At 39.0% G+C, this 15227-nt stretch overlaps 1 long non-coding RNA gene across 1 annotated transcript; it reads right to left on the reverse strand.

Annotated features, from left to right (window-relative positions):
* Positions 1–6872: 6872 nt before the first annotated feature.
* Positions 6873–13682, reverse strand: LOC114011102 (uncharacterized). Its single transcript, XR_003552857.2, has 4 exons — positions 13295–13682; positions 8335–8496; positions 7366–7509; positions 6873–7007 (listed from the first exon to the last, which is right to left on the reverse strand). It is a non-coding gene; the product is annotated as an uncharacterized LOC114011102 (long non-coding RNA).
* Positions 13683–15227: the final 1545 nt, after the last annotated feature.

The following is a 15227-nucleotide window of genomic DNA, read 5'->3' on the forward strand; positions in this document are numbered from 1 at the left end:
TAAATCCCTGTCCTGGTTTCAGCAGGGATAGAGTTCATTTTCTTCATAGCAGCTGGTGGAGTGCTGTGTTTCGGATTTGATGTGAGAATGATGTTGCTAACACACTGATGTTTTTAGCCACTGCTAAGTAGTGTTCATACTAAGTCAAGGACTTTTCAGTTTCTCAGGCCCCGCCAGTGAGAAGGCTGGAGGGGCACAAGAAACTGGGAGGGGGCACAGCCAGGACAGCTGGCCCCAACTGGCCAAAGGGGTATTCCACGCCATGGAACATCATGCTGAGTGTATAAACTGCAGGGAGCTGGCTGGGGCCTGCCCACCACTGCTTGGGGACTGGCTGGGCATCAGTCTGTGGGTGAGGAGAATCTGTATAGTCCATCACTTGCTTTCTTTTCTTCCCTCCCTTTGGATTTTGTTCCTCTCCCCTTCTCCCTCCTTTTCATTGTAATTGTTGTTCTTGTTATTTTATGTTATTTCAATTATCAAATTGTTCTTATCTCAACCCACAAGTTTCACCTGTTTCCCAATTCTCCTCCCCATCCCTCTGGAGGGAGGGGTGGGGAATGAGCAAGCAGCTGCATGGTACTTATTTGCCAGCTGGGGTTAAACCATGATAATACCACCACCAGTAATTAATCTGTTTGTGAGATACCCACTGAAGACCAGCAGAATCTGTGAGTTCTTCTATGGAAAACTAAGTTTTGACTGGGTTTTTGCATTCTGTCTGCAGAGAACATTCTATTTATTCTACTTATTGTCATGTTTAGTATTTATAACACTAGAAATATCTGGCATTATGCCTCCCATTTTCTTTAAACTGCATTTACTGAAACACAGACACACAAACTACAATTATACAGCCTCACAAAACCCATTTCAGCTTCCTACAGGAAACTGATTGTAGCTACAAGAAACATTTACAAACAGAAAATAAAATAGTAACATACAGCTGGTGTTTGCCTGGCTTACTATAGACATGAAATCACACTACAACTTCTAGGGATCTTCCTAGATACTTCAGACTGACAAAGCTTATATGCATGTGTATTTATCCATAGGTTGTGTACTGGAGATGAATATCTGAAAAATCAAGGAATTGATGCGAGTAGCTGGGGCCTGTGGCAGAACCACCTGGCTCTTGCCTGCATGACAGTAATATTCCTTACCATTGCATACCTGAAACTGCACTTCATGAAGAAGTTCTCTTAAAACCAAAATGAAAAATGCATTTCCTACTGTTCAGTAGTTCGATAAACCATCTGTGCAATTGACTTTACTCTTTTTTGAGACCTTCCTTTGTACTTTTGATTGCACAAGTCAACAATGTGAATGCCATCCTTGTATATTAAATAGTATTAATGCACTTTGCTGAAATGTCTAGCATGCCTCAGCTCTCTTTGCCATAAGAAGTACGCAACTATTTATTTCTTCAAGAGACTACTCATTCTTTCTGCATGTGCTAGCTATGAATTAGTTAAATATTAGTTTCATTGTTAAACAGCTTAACCCCTCCCAAAAAAATGGTTCCATACTTTAATTAGCACTTACATTTGCTGGCAAGTAATTCAGTCCAAAGTGATGGTTATCAGGACACCGATGCAGTCCCAACTGCTAACGTGGTCACAGTCCGTGTGAGACAGTAACAAAACCATCCTCTCCATCCCTGTGCACATCTCATGCCCTCTCCTATTTAGGAATCGTTACTGCTCTAGAGTGTACTTGATTAATGCTGAAAGTTTTTTTCTTACCAAGCTCAAGTGGTAAAAATACTACTTTTTAAGTAAAAGTGACTGTGTGCTTTCTTACGCAGCCAGTTTGCATAACCCTTGTATCAAAACATGCATTTTCTCTGTGTAACAGCAAGTCATCTTCACTGTCCTGCTATTGCTGCTGCTGTGAGTTTTTAAGGTGTTGTTTGTTTCTGTTTTTGTTTTTTTTTTTATGGTGACCAGTTTCAGGTGTACAGCCACCTACCACCAGCTACCACATCTGTAAGGGTCTGTAGGCTGCAGTAACCCTTTCCTGGCAGGGCAGCTTTTTCCCCCAAGCCATGGTAGTTCATCTCCTTCCACTTGGCACAGATGCAGCAGCAGTTCCAACAAGGATCTTAGCCCTTATCACTCTTCCCCCTTGTCACTTCATGCAATAAAATTTGCTTTATTTTGAAGACCTGTCATCTTATTGTGTCTGTGGTCTACAGACTCCTCGCCGGACATCCCTGCTCCTGCGTTTGTTTAGGAGGTCGGCAGTACAGCACCATCATGGGGGAACACTTGCCTAACTCTACTTCTTCACCAGTTTCCTCCCCTCTGCCACGACAAGCCCACACCTGGGGCTTAGCCTCCCCCTCACAGCTGAGGGGTTATCTTGGTTATCTCCTTGTACACAGCTCAGCCTGCACATTGCAGCAAGGCTACATCAGTGGCCCTGAGGTGAGGTTTTGCCCTGTGAGACGAATGGAGGGAGCAGGGGACGAGGCCTAGTGAGGCCTGCTGCACCCCAGCTGCTCTCAGCTATAACGCAGCAGGGCAGAGCCTTGGTGCCTGCCAGCCACCAATCACCACTCAGCAGCTGCACCCCGCAACCAATCACTGCCTGCCTGCCTGCTCTATGCCCCGCCCCTGCTCCTCAGGCAGGTGAGGGGGAAGGGCAGGACCGCAATGGCGTTGCCATCTGACATGGAATTAAACTGCTGGAAAACAGTGATCGCGCTGCAACGGGTTTTACCTGCCTAGTTACGCATAAAGCAAATGCATAGAAATGCACAGAGGCCAACTGCGCAGCTCTTCCTTGGGTGTCCGCTGTTCATCTTGTTGCTGCCGCAAGACTTGCCCTGGGCTGGGTGGGTGGCATACAGCTGCGGATGGAAATGCCTTAGCACTGTCCGGCTCTGGTTCGTTTTGATATCAACCAATGTTAACTGCGCCAGCTCTCCTACTAATAGAAAACATAAAGTAAACCATAGCACAAATTAGCATTACACATTTCCACCTCCAAATGTATTAATGTTGCGTTTAAATGACAGTGTGTTAAAGTCAGTCACTCGCCCGGTGAAGCGTGGTGTCCCGCCAATTTTCCTGCAGGTTTTCTTTCTACACCAACATCAGTGAGCTCAGCTCCTGCAGAAGGCAGCAAGTGCTGAGGTACCGCAGGACAAGCTGCTGTCACACACCCAGGACAGCCGAGGTCCCTCTGCCTTTTTCTCTCTGTGCTTCAGTACTTTTCATCTTTTGCCTCGAGCAGAGTTTCGAGAAACTTACAAAATCTTCTTTCTCCATGAGACTTACACCTCTCTTTCCAGGATGGTTGTAGTCAAAAATGATTCAAGGCTGAACGGCAGCACTGGAACAGCAGTCTGAAGGCACGCGTCTCTCTCCTGTCAGAGATACTCGGGTTGGAAGCAGTAGTGCAGACCTAGGGCAATGGCAGCAGGCAGAGGAGTGAGGGGGAAGGGGAATAGGAAAAAAACCTACATTGTTCTCTAGCCTCCCTTTGCAACCCTTGCGATGGGTACCATGGAACGAGACTTTCTGCAAGGGCAACCCACAGCTGCGCTCTGAAATATTTCGCTGTGAGTTTTGAAACAAGTGACGCAGGTTCCTGTGGAATAACATTAATCAAACACTCTTATTCACAGTTGAACTGCCTGAAAGGAAACAGCTGTAGAACTGCATCCCAAACATAACTGCAAATTGAGTTTTCGCATCTCAACAAAGACATGTCTTGCCCTGAGCGGGGTTGTTAAGCCATGCTCTCATGGGCTTTTGCTGCAGCCAGCAGTGCCGGCCCCCAGCTGTGGCACAGCAGCAGCAGCCAGTTGTTGGGACCCAGCACCAACAGCTTTCCCACAAATCAGTAGTCAAGATGTGGCTTTTCTATAGTCAAGACATGAATTTTCTGCAGAAGCCACTGTTACTTTCCACAGCATCTGCTACAGATTTGTGGAGTGGCATTTGATGTTGTCAAAAATTAGCTGATATTTTAACAGATATCATCAAGTAGGTGTTTTCAAAAAAACCATTGCTTCATACCCTTTTTTGTTCAGCTTTGTTACAACTCTACATAAGCATCCAACAAACAAACGGAAAAGTAAAAGTTGAAATAGTGTAATAGAGATAAAATTATAGGTTCACAGACACAATAGCACACCTGACATTTTCAACTTCCAGTTTAGCTAGAAGGGGGCCTTGTACAGAAAGGTGTTGACATAGACCTGAATTTTAGGGAAAACACACATGCGACTTTGAGAACACAGGCACAAATAGAGTAACACTAAAGAGATCCTCAACATTACAAAGAGTCCTGAAAAACTGAGGAAAGTACAGAACTTGCTTGATCATTAATATTTTTGTATTTAGTTATTTAAATGTACTCAGTTTTTAGAAAATAGGTTATGAGACTAGTAAGTCTTAAAATCCTTCTACCTGACTCTTGCATTGGAAAATAGTTGGCTGTTAACTTATACTTTGGTAAAATAACTTAAGTTTCTGAAAATAAAAATTTCTTCTTAGATTATCAGGAGGCAGTCACCTTAATACTCTACAGACATTCTCTACATTCACACTGGTGTGGCTGAACTGTAAGCCTGACCTCACGTATTTCTGTGCATGTACTTAACAATTAGAGCCAAATATGAAATCATATTTTTTTAGTACTCAGGGCTTTCATCAGTTCTTGGCAGATTTTCATTTTACAATATATCAAAATGGACAGACATTCAAATTAACAAAATTATTACACAAATAGAATAATTCTGGTTTTGTTTTGCGTGGGATTACGAGACGCAGCCTTTACACAATTGTGGGATGCACTGGCATGGCAAATATTCCAAAGTGTTCAAGCAAAAGATTTGTTCCACATCAGCTGTATTTACCATCTATGGACACGTCAGCAAGCAGCAAATGACTATACGGTTTTGCTATGGGTGAATAGATATAATAACCCTAAGCATTCTACATGGCTACCAATCAAGCCCAGAATTTGGGACACGTACATTGCATCTTCATGGCGTTTCTTTGCTCAGATTAGGCACTTTGATGTTCAGTGACATACTTTGTAGAGCAGAAATATTATTTGTAGTATAAATTTAAATTCAAGACTTTTCCAAGATGGTAGAAAATTAGAAGAGATTGGCAAAATGAAAACCAGGTTTCTCAAAATGGTTGTTCCAGCTGTACTTAGTGACTGAATAAATCTTTAATTTGGACAGAATTTCACTTCACGCTCTGCACAGTATCTATGTTATCTAGATAAGCAAGCCAATTTTTACTTTGCTTTTACATCATTTCATTTACTTCTCCAGATTTCCTTCAGAATGGTTTTGTTTATTCTTAGGCTTTTAGATATTTTGGCTGCAATGGAAGATGCACATGAGCTTTCTGGAAACATTTTGATAAGCGTACCTCTGGATATGCAGTAGAGGTAAATAACTGCCTTTGCTGTTTATGTCCCCTAAGGGACATCTTCTGCATTAAAATTAAATGAGTCATTCCATGCAGACTTGCACTGACATGTCAGGTATTAAGCTTACTGTGATAAAACCTCTGTATAACATTTTCCATATGTTGGTATCAATATATATGAATATATATTGAATATATTTCTGTATATTGATCTATGGATAATTTTTGTACATGGAATTGTTGTCCTATCTCCCATACCGTAATTCCATGGAAACGATTTGGTTGAGGCTTAAACAACCCATTTAGGATAGCTTCATCGGGTTGGCTATATCTTGAAGTTTTTGCTTATCTGCTTTTTCTTCAAAGTGTCTTTTCTGTTTGAGATTCAGGAGAATAGTCATAGTAATACCTTGTACAGGTCATAGTATTACCTTATACAAAGTGTTACCTTACAGCTTTCTCTCTGCTTTGTTTTTAGGAGTTAACCAACCTCTGTTTTCACCTGCTTCGTTTACACCATTAGAACTTATAAATAATATATATAATATTTTAATAAAGAGATTCCAATTATTTCTGGAAAGAAAAAAAGCTGGAGATTCAGCAGTATTTTCTGCAAGTCTTCCTTGGGACAATATTTATAATGTTATTTTAGCAATCAAACCACCAGCAGGAAAAATTTTATTCAGCTGCTTGCCAGGAAAATAATTTATCCTCGACAAATATCATGTGAGCACTAAATCCTAACCTACTCTTTTCCTCAGATTTTACATAAGCATTTAAAGTCAGTGGTAATGTATTTCATAAAAGCTATTTAGACATGGAAAAGGACATCAGGATTCCTACTGACATGCTTCATACTTCTTAGATTTGCATGCGTGTTAGTTATTCACGGCACGATTTCTCACAGAAGGGAGGGTGGGAAGGATATATGCAGAAACCGAATGTCAGTTCTGGTTTTGCTTTTACATTCAGGATGTTGAGGCAAGAGAGGACAATCGTCTTTTCCATTCCCCCACCTTGCCATTCCATATTCAGAGTGTTTGACAGCAGGCCAGGTGTCCCAGGGCACTGCTCATAATGCTTTACAGTACTTTAGGTTGGTGAGCCTTCAGCAGCTGGGGGTCCTGGTCACAGCAACAGGCACTGACTAACACAGACTTAAACTTTCCCTTTGCACTATGTTGATTGTGTTTGTAAAGAAAAAAAATATTATATTTTAATTAGACCCCATTTGGTTATAAAAGATAAAATATTGCTTAAATGAGCTGTGGCTCCCTAACGTTTGAGACGTTACCCTGCTGTGTAGAACACCTATCCCTCAAGGCAAGAGCTTCCCATACAGCTTATGGGAAGTTGCTGCTTTCATTACCATGTGACTACTTCGATTTAAATGGCAACATTTTTTTTTTTTTCATTTAATTCAGATCTTCCAGGTCTATTATGAAATGGTTTGCAGGAAATAATTTACCTAAATACGCTGGCACTTGCTCCCAGGCTAGGAAAGGCCTGGTGAATGGTGCTTTGAAGTCCGAATGCCCTTCCTCCGTCTTCAGGGTTTAGTGGGACCCTGGTTAGAATTAACAGCCAACCATTTCCGTTGAGTTGCAGCTGTTGGGAACAGATATATACAGGTATGTTATTCATTGTATACATAGTTCAGTTTCTGAGTCAAGGGCCTATTTTAACATTAATTTTAAAAATATGTGGGGAGTGTACCATCTCCGTTCAAATCCAAACTTGGTAATAACTGAACTGTCCTCTTTTTCGCTTTACATCTTTCTAATGGAATGAACCAACGCGCTGAACCATAGATCAAGTCCTAACCTGAAGACTTTCACCCTTTGGTCCTTTTGGCAGTGCCAGGGCTTTTTTGTTTTGTTATCAATAGTACCTGTGTTACTGCTCTTCCAAGACTTTCCATAGAACATAGTCTTAGAGCATTCTGTACCCTTTTATTAAATCTTACCTTAGGAATTTTTGATGCCTAGTATTGTTTCAGGGTTTTGCAGGTTACGAATGTGAGCCACACAACAATCCTGAATTTTTGGAGAGTGTCACTACTGAAGATGCAACTGTTGGAGCATTGAAATATACACACGTGGCAGTCCTTCTGGTAAGACAAGATGGTTCCTTTATGGCAAAACTTTTCACAGCTTAAGGATAACCAACAATAATATGTTATCTGCAAGATGTTAATCTACTTCCAGTATAATTATAATAATATTTTGTTAAAAATCTCTGAGGCTAAATTAGGTTTACTGCAGATTTAGAGGATACGTCTAAAAACCTGTATGAGATTTATATAGACAGCTGTAAACAAACTGTCAGAGCAGGCAGGTATCATACATAAAAGACCCACAGAATTATTTTTGAAGATTTCTCCTCTCCATGTTTGCAAGTGTTTAAAAGCCTCCCAGCTTCTGCTATCTTTCTCACAAAGAATGAAAAAGTTTGCATTTGAGATTTGAAATTCTTGACATTTTGTATGTGTTTTCTTCAAAACCCCAACTTTTTTATTAAAAAAATTGAAAAAATCTTCACCTTGCCATTTCAGTGTTCTACTGAAACACTGCGTGATATTTCGATATATTAAAACTTGATGACTAATTCAAGAATTAGGTCAGTCGTTATTAAAATAATTAAACTGAAGCAGATATTCAAGCTGACATTTCGCAGCTTGCATCCATAAGTGCTTGTGGATACAATTAACACTTTGCTGCTTGGCTCAGAACTGCTCAGACTGTAACATAATACTGTATTTTAGCCTCCTAAAGAACTCAGGGGAACTTCTTCACATCCTGAAAATAGGAAGTCCTTTGTTAAATTTCTGAAAGCTGAATCACAGTGCTCATCCTATCAGCTACATCCAGCATCATTAAATATGAAACCCAAAAGAAATATGTGCTGTGTTAAATAAAAATACTTTGTTACTTACCCGTGCAGCTTCCTTGATAGTGGCAATGATCACAAACCATGAAGCATACAGAGAAGATAATGTGGCTTTATGAATTCCTTATTCCTGCCTCATTTAAGCCTCTGTCTGATGGAATTGCCCCAGTGTGAATTTCTCCTTTCACTCCTTCCTTGATGCAGAAGACTACAGAGATGCAAATCAAGAACACAACTTTCAAGGGAACAGTTTTGTGCTGTGACTGTTTTCTTGAGAATGAAATTAGTTAGAATTCTAACTAATGGTTAGAATGCTGAGACATATACCTCTGAGAATGCCCCATCATTCTTAGTGGTAAAATGTGGATTGTAAAATTCAACTCTTTTTGTTCAACTATTTCAGCTGTGTTTTGCATTAACAGATTTATTAATCTTTGTTCTCAATTCATATTTTATCTTTCCAGAACATTCAGAGCTGGGATGCTACTTATAAGGAAATGAAAGGATCTAAGCTTTTGGACAGCCACTGTGTTCTAACCTTCACATTCAGATACACATGAATTCAGGATTCTTGCTGACCTAATCACTAATTGTTGTATTGCCTTGATAGTGAGATGAAGTGCTGCTGGGGAAAATGAAAGCCTCAAGTACAAAAATTGGCAGAAAGTATTCTGTACCTTTAGTTTACTGACACATTTTTCCTTTTTAAGCAGAAAGAAACAGTGAGGAGATAACAGCTATGTGGTTGCTGCAAAGAAATTGGCAGAAAAACTACTCCAGGCCCAGTACTACACAGACATTAAAGTGGAATTAGAAAAGCTGCCTGGGGGGGTGGGGGGTGAGGGTGGGGGTTTGATCAGCCTGGATTTAAAACTGTAAAACTCTACAGTCCAGGTAGTTGTAGGTGGTCCTTAACATTTCAATGTTTAAAGAGTTATAAATGTAATCACAGAGACTATGTTCCAATCTGAAAATAAAATAAATTTCAGCATACAATGGTGGCTTCTGAGAAATGAAATAATCAAATTAGGTTAAAATACATTTTGAAAACTTTCACAGTTTCTTGGCAACTCCTAAGCTATTCTTGCTTTACACTACTCATTTTAGCAGTTGGCCATCTATAAGAATGTATTTATGCAAAACAAATGTTTCTTCCTGCACTGTCCAATACTCAACTCTGTATTTCACTCTGCAGAGAAGTTAAAATACTGCCTGTATGATTGCATTTCCACCGAAGTGGCCCATATGGCCAGAGCAAACCCAAGAGCTGCTGCCCAGGAAGAATTCCTGTTCATCTCAATGAAAGTAGACTCTGCTACTCCTAAGCGCATCACTTTTTAGCTTATTTGCTCCCAACGATTTTAATGAGAATGCCCCCACACTAACGAACTGACAGCAGGCCAATCTAGCCGTCAAACTGTTAGCTGAGCTCTTGCAGCTCCATAATGAGATTTATAACATTTTATACCTTAGTCGCATGAGCAGAAATTACAGTAGTAGGGATACCAGACTTCACTGTCACACTAAGGTTATATTTTTCTCTTTTTATCTAACGTTCTACTCTCCATATGTATCTGGCTCAGAAGTAGTAGGACTAATGGAATGCTTAAATGTGATCACTCATGACAGACTATTTTCTTGTACTTTGGAAAAATTCAAATTGGCAGTGGGCACTAATGCCAACCTGTCCTCATTCAAAATTAAAGTTAGATCAGCAGACCCACCATGGCAGAGGTGAGAATTTTCGTTTCTTTATTCATTCCAACAGAAAGGCATACAAATCAAGCTGAGAGAAAGGCAGAAGTGAAATAATAAATAAAACTTTGGTTCCCTGCTTTTGTTTGGGCACTGAATAGTACAATTATACTGGTTGCACAAGCCAAGAGATACATCACCTGTATAGGTACCTTTATGAACAAGGAAAGCAGGAAAAAAAATAATAAATGTGATTAGTTGGAGAAGGGAAATGAGTCCAGAATCCCCGACGTTAAAAGGCTTTGAGTATGTGTGTGTGTCTGTATGTTGATACTATAAAGATCCTTAATAATTGCTTTGTAAAAGCTTGACCTTGTGACAAGAATTAGAGTCCCAAGGATCTCGTAATACCCCAAGGTTAATGGTCCTGACTTGTTTCTCACAATCTCGGCTATCTCCCCACCCTCATTAGGGGTGGATTTTACAAGCATTCTTTTAGGGGTACACGGCTCATTAAGCCCTTTTTTCATTAATCTGCTCCAAATTGGTCTTGATATGATCCCTGGTTTCCACTGCAATTGGCTTAGGAGCTGAATTATCCCTGACATTTGCTCCTTTTGGCAGGACCTTAGCGATAGGGTACCGTGGATCAAGTGGTTTATAGTGTTAAGACTCAGGCATTGCTCGGACTTAAAATGACAGAACTGCCTGATACCATTGTTTTCCTGAGATTTTTGTCATTTGAACTTAGCCTTAAACAATCATGATGTACAGAATTTAATCATTCTGATTATATCACTAACTGGACAGAAAACGTGTTTCTGCATATGAAAATTCCTGTTTCAGTTTGCTTACATTTAACAGTAAGTGATTTAATCTGGACTTTAGGAAAAAGACTTACTTATGTTTAGGTTTTATGTGAAATTACTCAATCTGGTTGAAGATTTTTCTTTTAAATCCTCTGTCTGAACTACTTTAAAATAATTAAAAATAAATCACAAGCTGAGGGTTGCTATTTTCCAAAGAGGTACTATAATTCCTTTGAATTGATTAGTTTGAAGGAAGCTTTAAGATAACAACAATCTTACAAGCTTATGCTTTTAAATTTTATTGCCTTCAGTACAGAAGGTAAGGTTTTTATATTTTCAGTGCCAGTAACTGAAAGTAATTCCTTGTTCCTTGTAATGAATGCTCCATTTGCTGTAATTAATAGCATAGCTTTGCTAAATAGCAGGGGGGTTATGTTTTCATTAACCCTTGTTCCTCCTAAGCAAACCACGGACCTAGTGAGAAGGGGTTTTCCCCCAGGTACCTGCATAAGTCAGGTGAGGTACTGATTTCTGACTTGCTCAGTATGAACATTCTTTTTGTTCCTTGCCTAAAGCTCAACTTTTCAATCTGTTTAATCAGCTGCTACAATCTCCCAGCCATAGATTCTGTTACTGGCAAGCACCTAATGGTATCGCTGCCTAACAGGCAAGAACAGATACTAAACTGGCTAGACACAGCTAATATTTCCAAGCGTTCTGCCCAGTGCTGCTTGGGAAGCAACTTCCTCCTCTTTGGCTTATTTTACAACAGTAAATGACTGCAGTGCCATTTTCAAAGTACTAAATAATTATAGGAAAGACATCCAATTAGGTGGGTTTTTTAAATAGAAAACTGCACCTTTTCAAGGGAATTCAAAGTACTATTGACAAACACATACATTTGTCAAATAAAGATGGGTTCAATATGCTAAGACTTCTATCAGAGTTCTCACTTCTGTAACAGGCTTTGTTGCAGTTGAAGAATAGGTGCAATTACAGCACCTACTAAACAGATTACTAGTGACAGATTTGATAACACCGCTCTCAACTGAATTATTTATTTGGTTCTGTAGGGATGTAGTCTTGCAGCTCACTCATCAGAAGGTGTAAATGGCCTGAATAATCCTTAAGACCATTTACAGAAGAAATTTACTGTGAATTTACATACACAATACCCCAAAAATGGAACGGTTAGTCAGTGTTGGCATACATAATTCAAGTGTTCACATTTTAGGAAAAATATTTTAACTTACACAGGTTCTGAATGCCTCACTTGGGAGAAGCCTGGAAAAGCTCCGTTTATTTATTAAGAAGAGGAAAAAAGTAAAAGGTAACCTAAGTACTGATAGCAGCCTAAGGAGAAAACCTGTATTAAATGAGAGCTTTCAGTGTGCAGAAGGCCACTGACAAAATTGAAATAATTGGTATCCAATTTGGAAATAAATGCAGTTTAAAAGAAAACAAAAATAAAAACCAACTACAATAACTATACAAGTAGCTAAAGATCTAGTGGATTTCCCATTGCCCTGAAACTTATACATCCAGTTTGCATACGTTTCTGAAACTACATTTTATTTGTGATGTATCAGCAAACTTTGTTAAGGATTTACTATGTCACAGACTGTGGGTAACGCGTGGAAGTTCAGACTGAGTTTTCACAATTTTAGTTCTTTAAACTTAGGAAATACGCGAAGCTTCAAAAATATTACCCACGCAGAAAACAGTAACAAGGCTTACTATCTACAGGGGTTTTGTTTTGCTACAAAGGAAGGAGGCTTATTCATTTGAAAGCACTTTGTCCTAATTACAAATGATGAAAGAGAGAAAAATAGCCTTCCCTGACTATGCAAATCATGTGTCTGGTAAGACTAACTGAAGAGTGACTTACCTTAAGATTACACTGTTATGCTACTTCCGTCAAGGAAGAAAATATTTGAAATTTCATAACTCCCTTTTAATTGTTTGCTTGTTTATATTTGTATTTATATGTCTTCATATAGCTTTCAACAAGCTATTTCCTTTAACGAAAGGCACAGTTCTTATTTTTTAGCCACAGAGAAGTAGCTAAAAAAGTATTTAATAATCAAGAATATAAGTTGTTGGAACAATTTTGTTGGAATAAAGAATTATTCCAATGGAACTTTAAATGGGTTAGTCAGCCTGGTGGTAGAACAATTTGAATGGCTTTTGATGAAGCAAGCAGGAGGCTAGACACTACAGAAAGCAAATCTCATTTTCAGAGTTGCTGCCTTGTTTTCAAAACTGCTGTTAGCAAGAAAGTTATTTAATTGATTCTGCAAAATATTTACATGTAGTTGGACACCTACATGATACATACGACTGACTTTTCGAATGACACATCTAAAAGGCCCACAAGTTACGCTGACTCAGGAGCTGGGTCTGTTCTTTTCCACAGGGTCCGTAGGCTTTATAAATCGTGTTGGTTCAACCAAAGATGTAGCAAGTGCCTGAGTGACTTGGTAGTTCTTGCTACGGACTTACATGTTTTGCTGACAAAGTCACTATGGCCGTCTGGCTGCTTTGGGCTGTGTAAGAAGCGTCATCTTCTTTCCTGACTTCTGTGCTGGTAGATACAATAAAAAACTTGCAGGCCATACATTCGCTACCTGAGAGGAAAGATATTTGTTTAATTTGAGTTTTCCAGAAGGCACCGAGGTAATTGTAGAAAAGCACCCTACTGAGGGACAGAGTGACAACCCATTCTGCAAGGAATGTGGAGCATAAGGAAGCATGTAAGCCACTGAAGCCAGATCTGAACACAAGGTACAGAACTAGTTAGCTGGCCACTGTCTGGTTTCAGGATAGGGACACATTTTTACCACAAGAAAAAGAGATCTTTTTGTTATCACCAATACAGTTACCTCTTGTATTTTTATTCTACTGTAAACATGTCCCACTGCAATATTTTCTGCATCAACAACTAAAAAAAAAAACCAAAACAAAAAAAACCCAACAAAACAAACATACACAACTAATTTGTGACTTTTAATTGTTTTTTTTTAAAAAATCAGTGCTTTATGCTTCCTTACTACCAGTGATTGTATGCTTATCCCCCCCCCGAAAAAAAAATCAATAAAGAGATTTGCAATTCAGGAGGTTGTTCCATTACAGAGCAAGGATTAAAAATAAAATATAAAAGCCATGAGGAATTTATGTCAGGTAGACACTTGGCGTTGGCAACCAATAAAGTTTATTAATACATCCACTAGAGAATAAAGAAAATAATTAAGATAGCAACATCACACACACACACACAAAAAGAACGTCCATCTCTTTTCATCACAGAGACTAAGTAGTTACAGATTAAGAGCTCAAAATGACAGTTTCTTTACATGTGGGAACAGTTGGATGAATTCAAGGGCAGCAAGTAGCCTCCACAAAATATTGTCAGCCAAGTATTTTTAATGACAGAATGTATGGACTACTACCAAAAGCCAGAAGACAAGAGGAAGAGGCAGATAATGGAGATGCACAGATAGCTAACCCAGAAGTTACAGAGTTTCTGGAAACGACAGATCAATGACATTTTTTTCAACTGAATGAATGTAATACCTCTATTACTTTACTTACTATTACTCTATAACTGAATGAATGAACCTCTAGAGTCTAAACCATTAGTAAGTCCAAACCACCTTTATGGAAGAAAAGCATCTCTGTCCAGTTCTTCTCAGAATTCCTTAACCATGAGTCCCTTCCAACTGCAAATTTTCTGTGATTCTCTGACTCTGTATCAACAAATCCCTGGCTTGAAAAAAACAGTTGAAATTACTTATTTTCAAGGCATTCCACAGAAGGTTACAAGGGAAATTAAAAATTGTAGGAAGGCAATGTAGTGCCTGAACAGATGGCTATAATAAGCAGGACTGAAAACAAATGCACGGCTTCAGAAGTGCAAGAGTAACAACGATAGAATTTCAGGTATGGAAGGACTAAGACATATACCAATAGACTGAACAGATTGGGATGATTCAGTTCCAATGCATTTATTAAGCAGCATTGGGAATATAAATTAATTTTTACGCTTACCTGGTAGGATCAGTCTCGGCAGTTCTTTTAACAGGTTTTTAATATAGTTACTGTAATTTTAAAAATATTTTAAGATTCGAATGATTCTGTTTCTTCCAGAATCACTGTCCTTGTGGATATAGTATACTGACTTTGCTACTAAAATATGATCCTAACATATTTTTGTGTTCTAGGCATAAGTATATATGTGGATATTACAGAGCAGCTGCTTATTTCTTCTCTAAGGTATTGGCTGATTCAATACCCAGCAGGACTTTGCCAAGCATCATCTTCACATGAATAAATTATTTTGCAATAGACAAGTATTCTGCAAAAGTAATATGCATGAATATAATCCTTACCTACCCATCAGTCCATGTGGGCAACCACACACTACTCTAATTACTGT

This window comes from Falco peregrinus, chromosome 2, assembly GCF_023634155.1.
Source record: "Falco peregrinus isolate bFalPer1 chromosome 2, bFalPer1.pri, whole genome shotgun sequence".
NCBI lineage: Eukaryota > Metazoa > Chordata > Aves > Falconiformes > Falconidae > Falco > Falco peregrinus.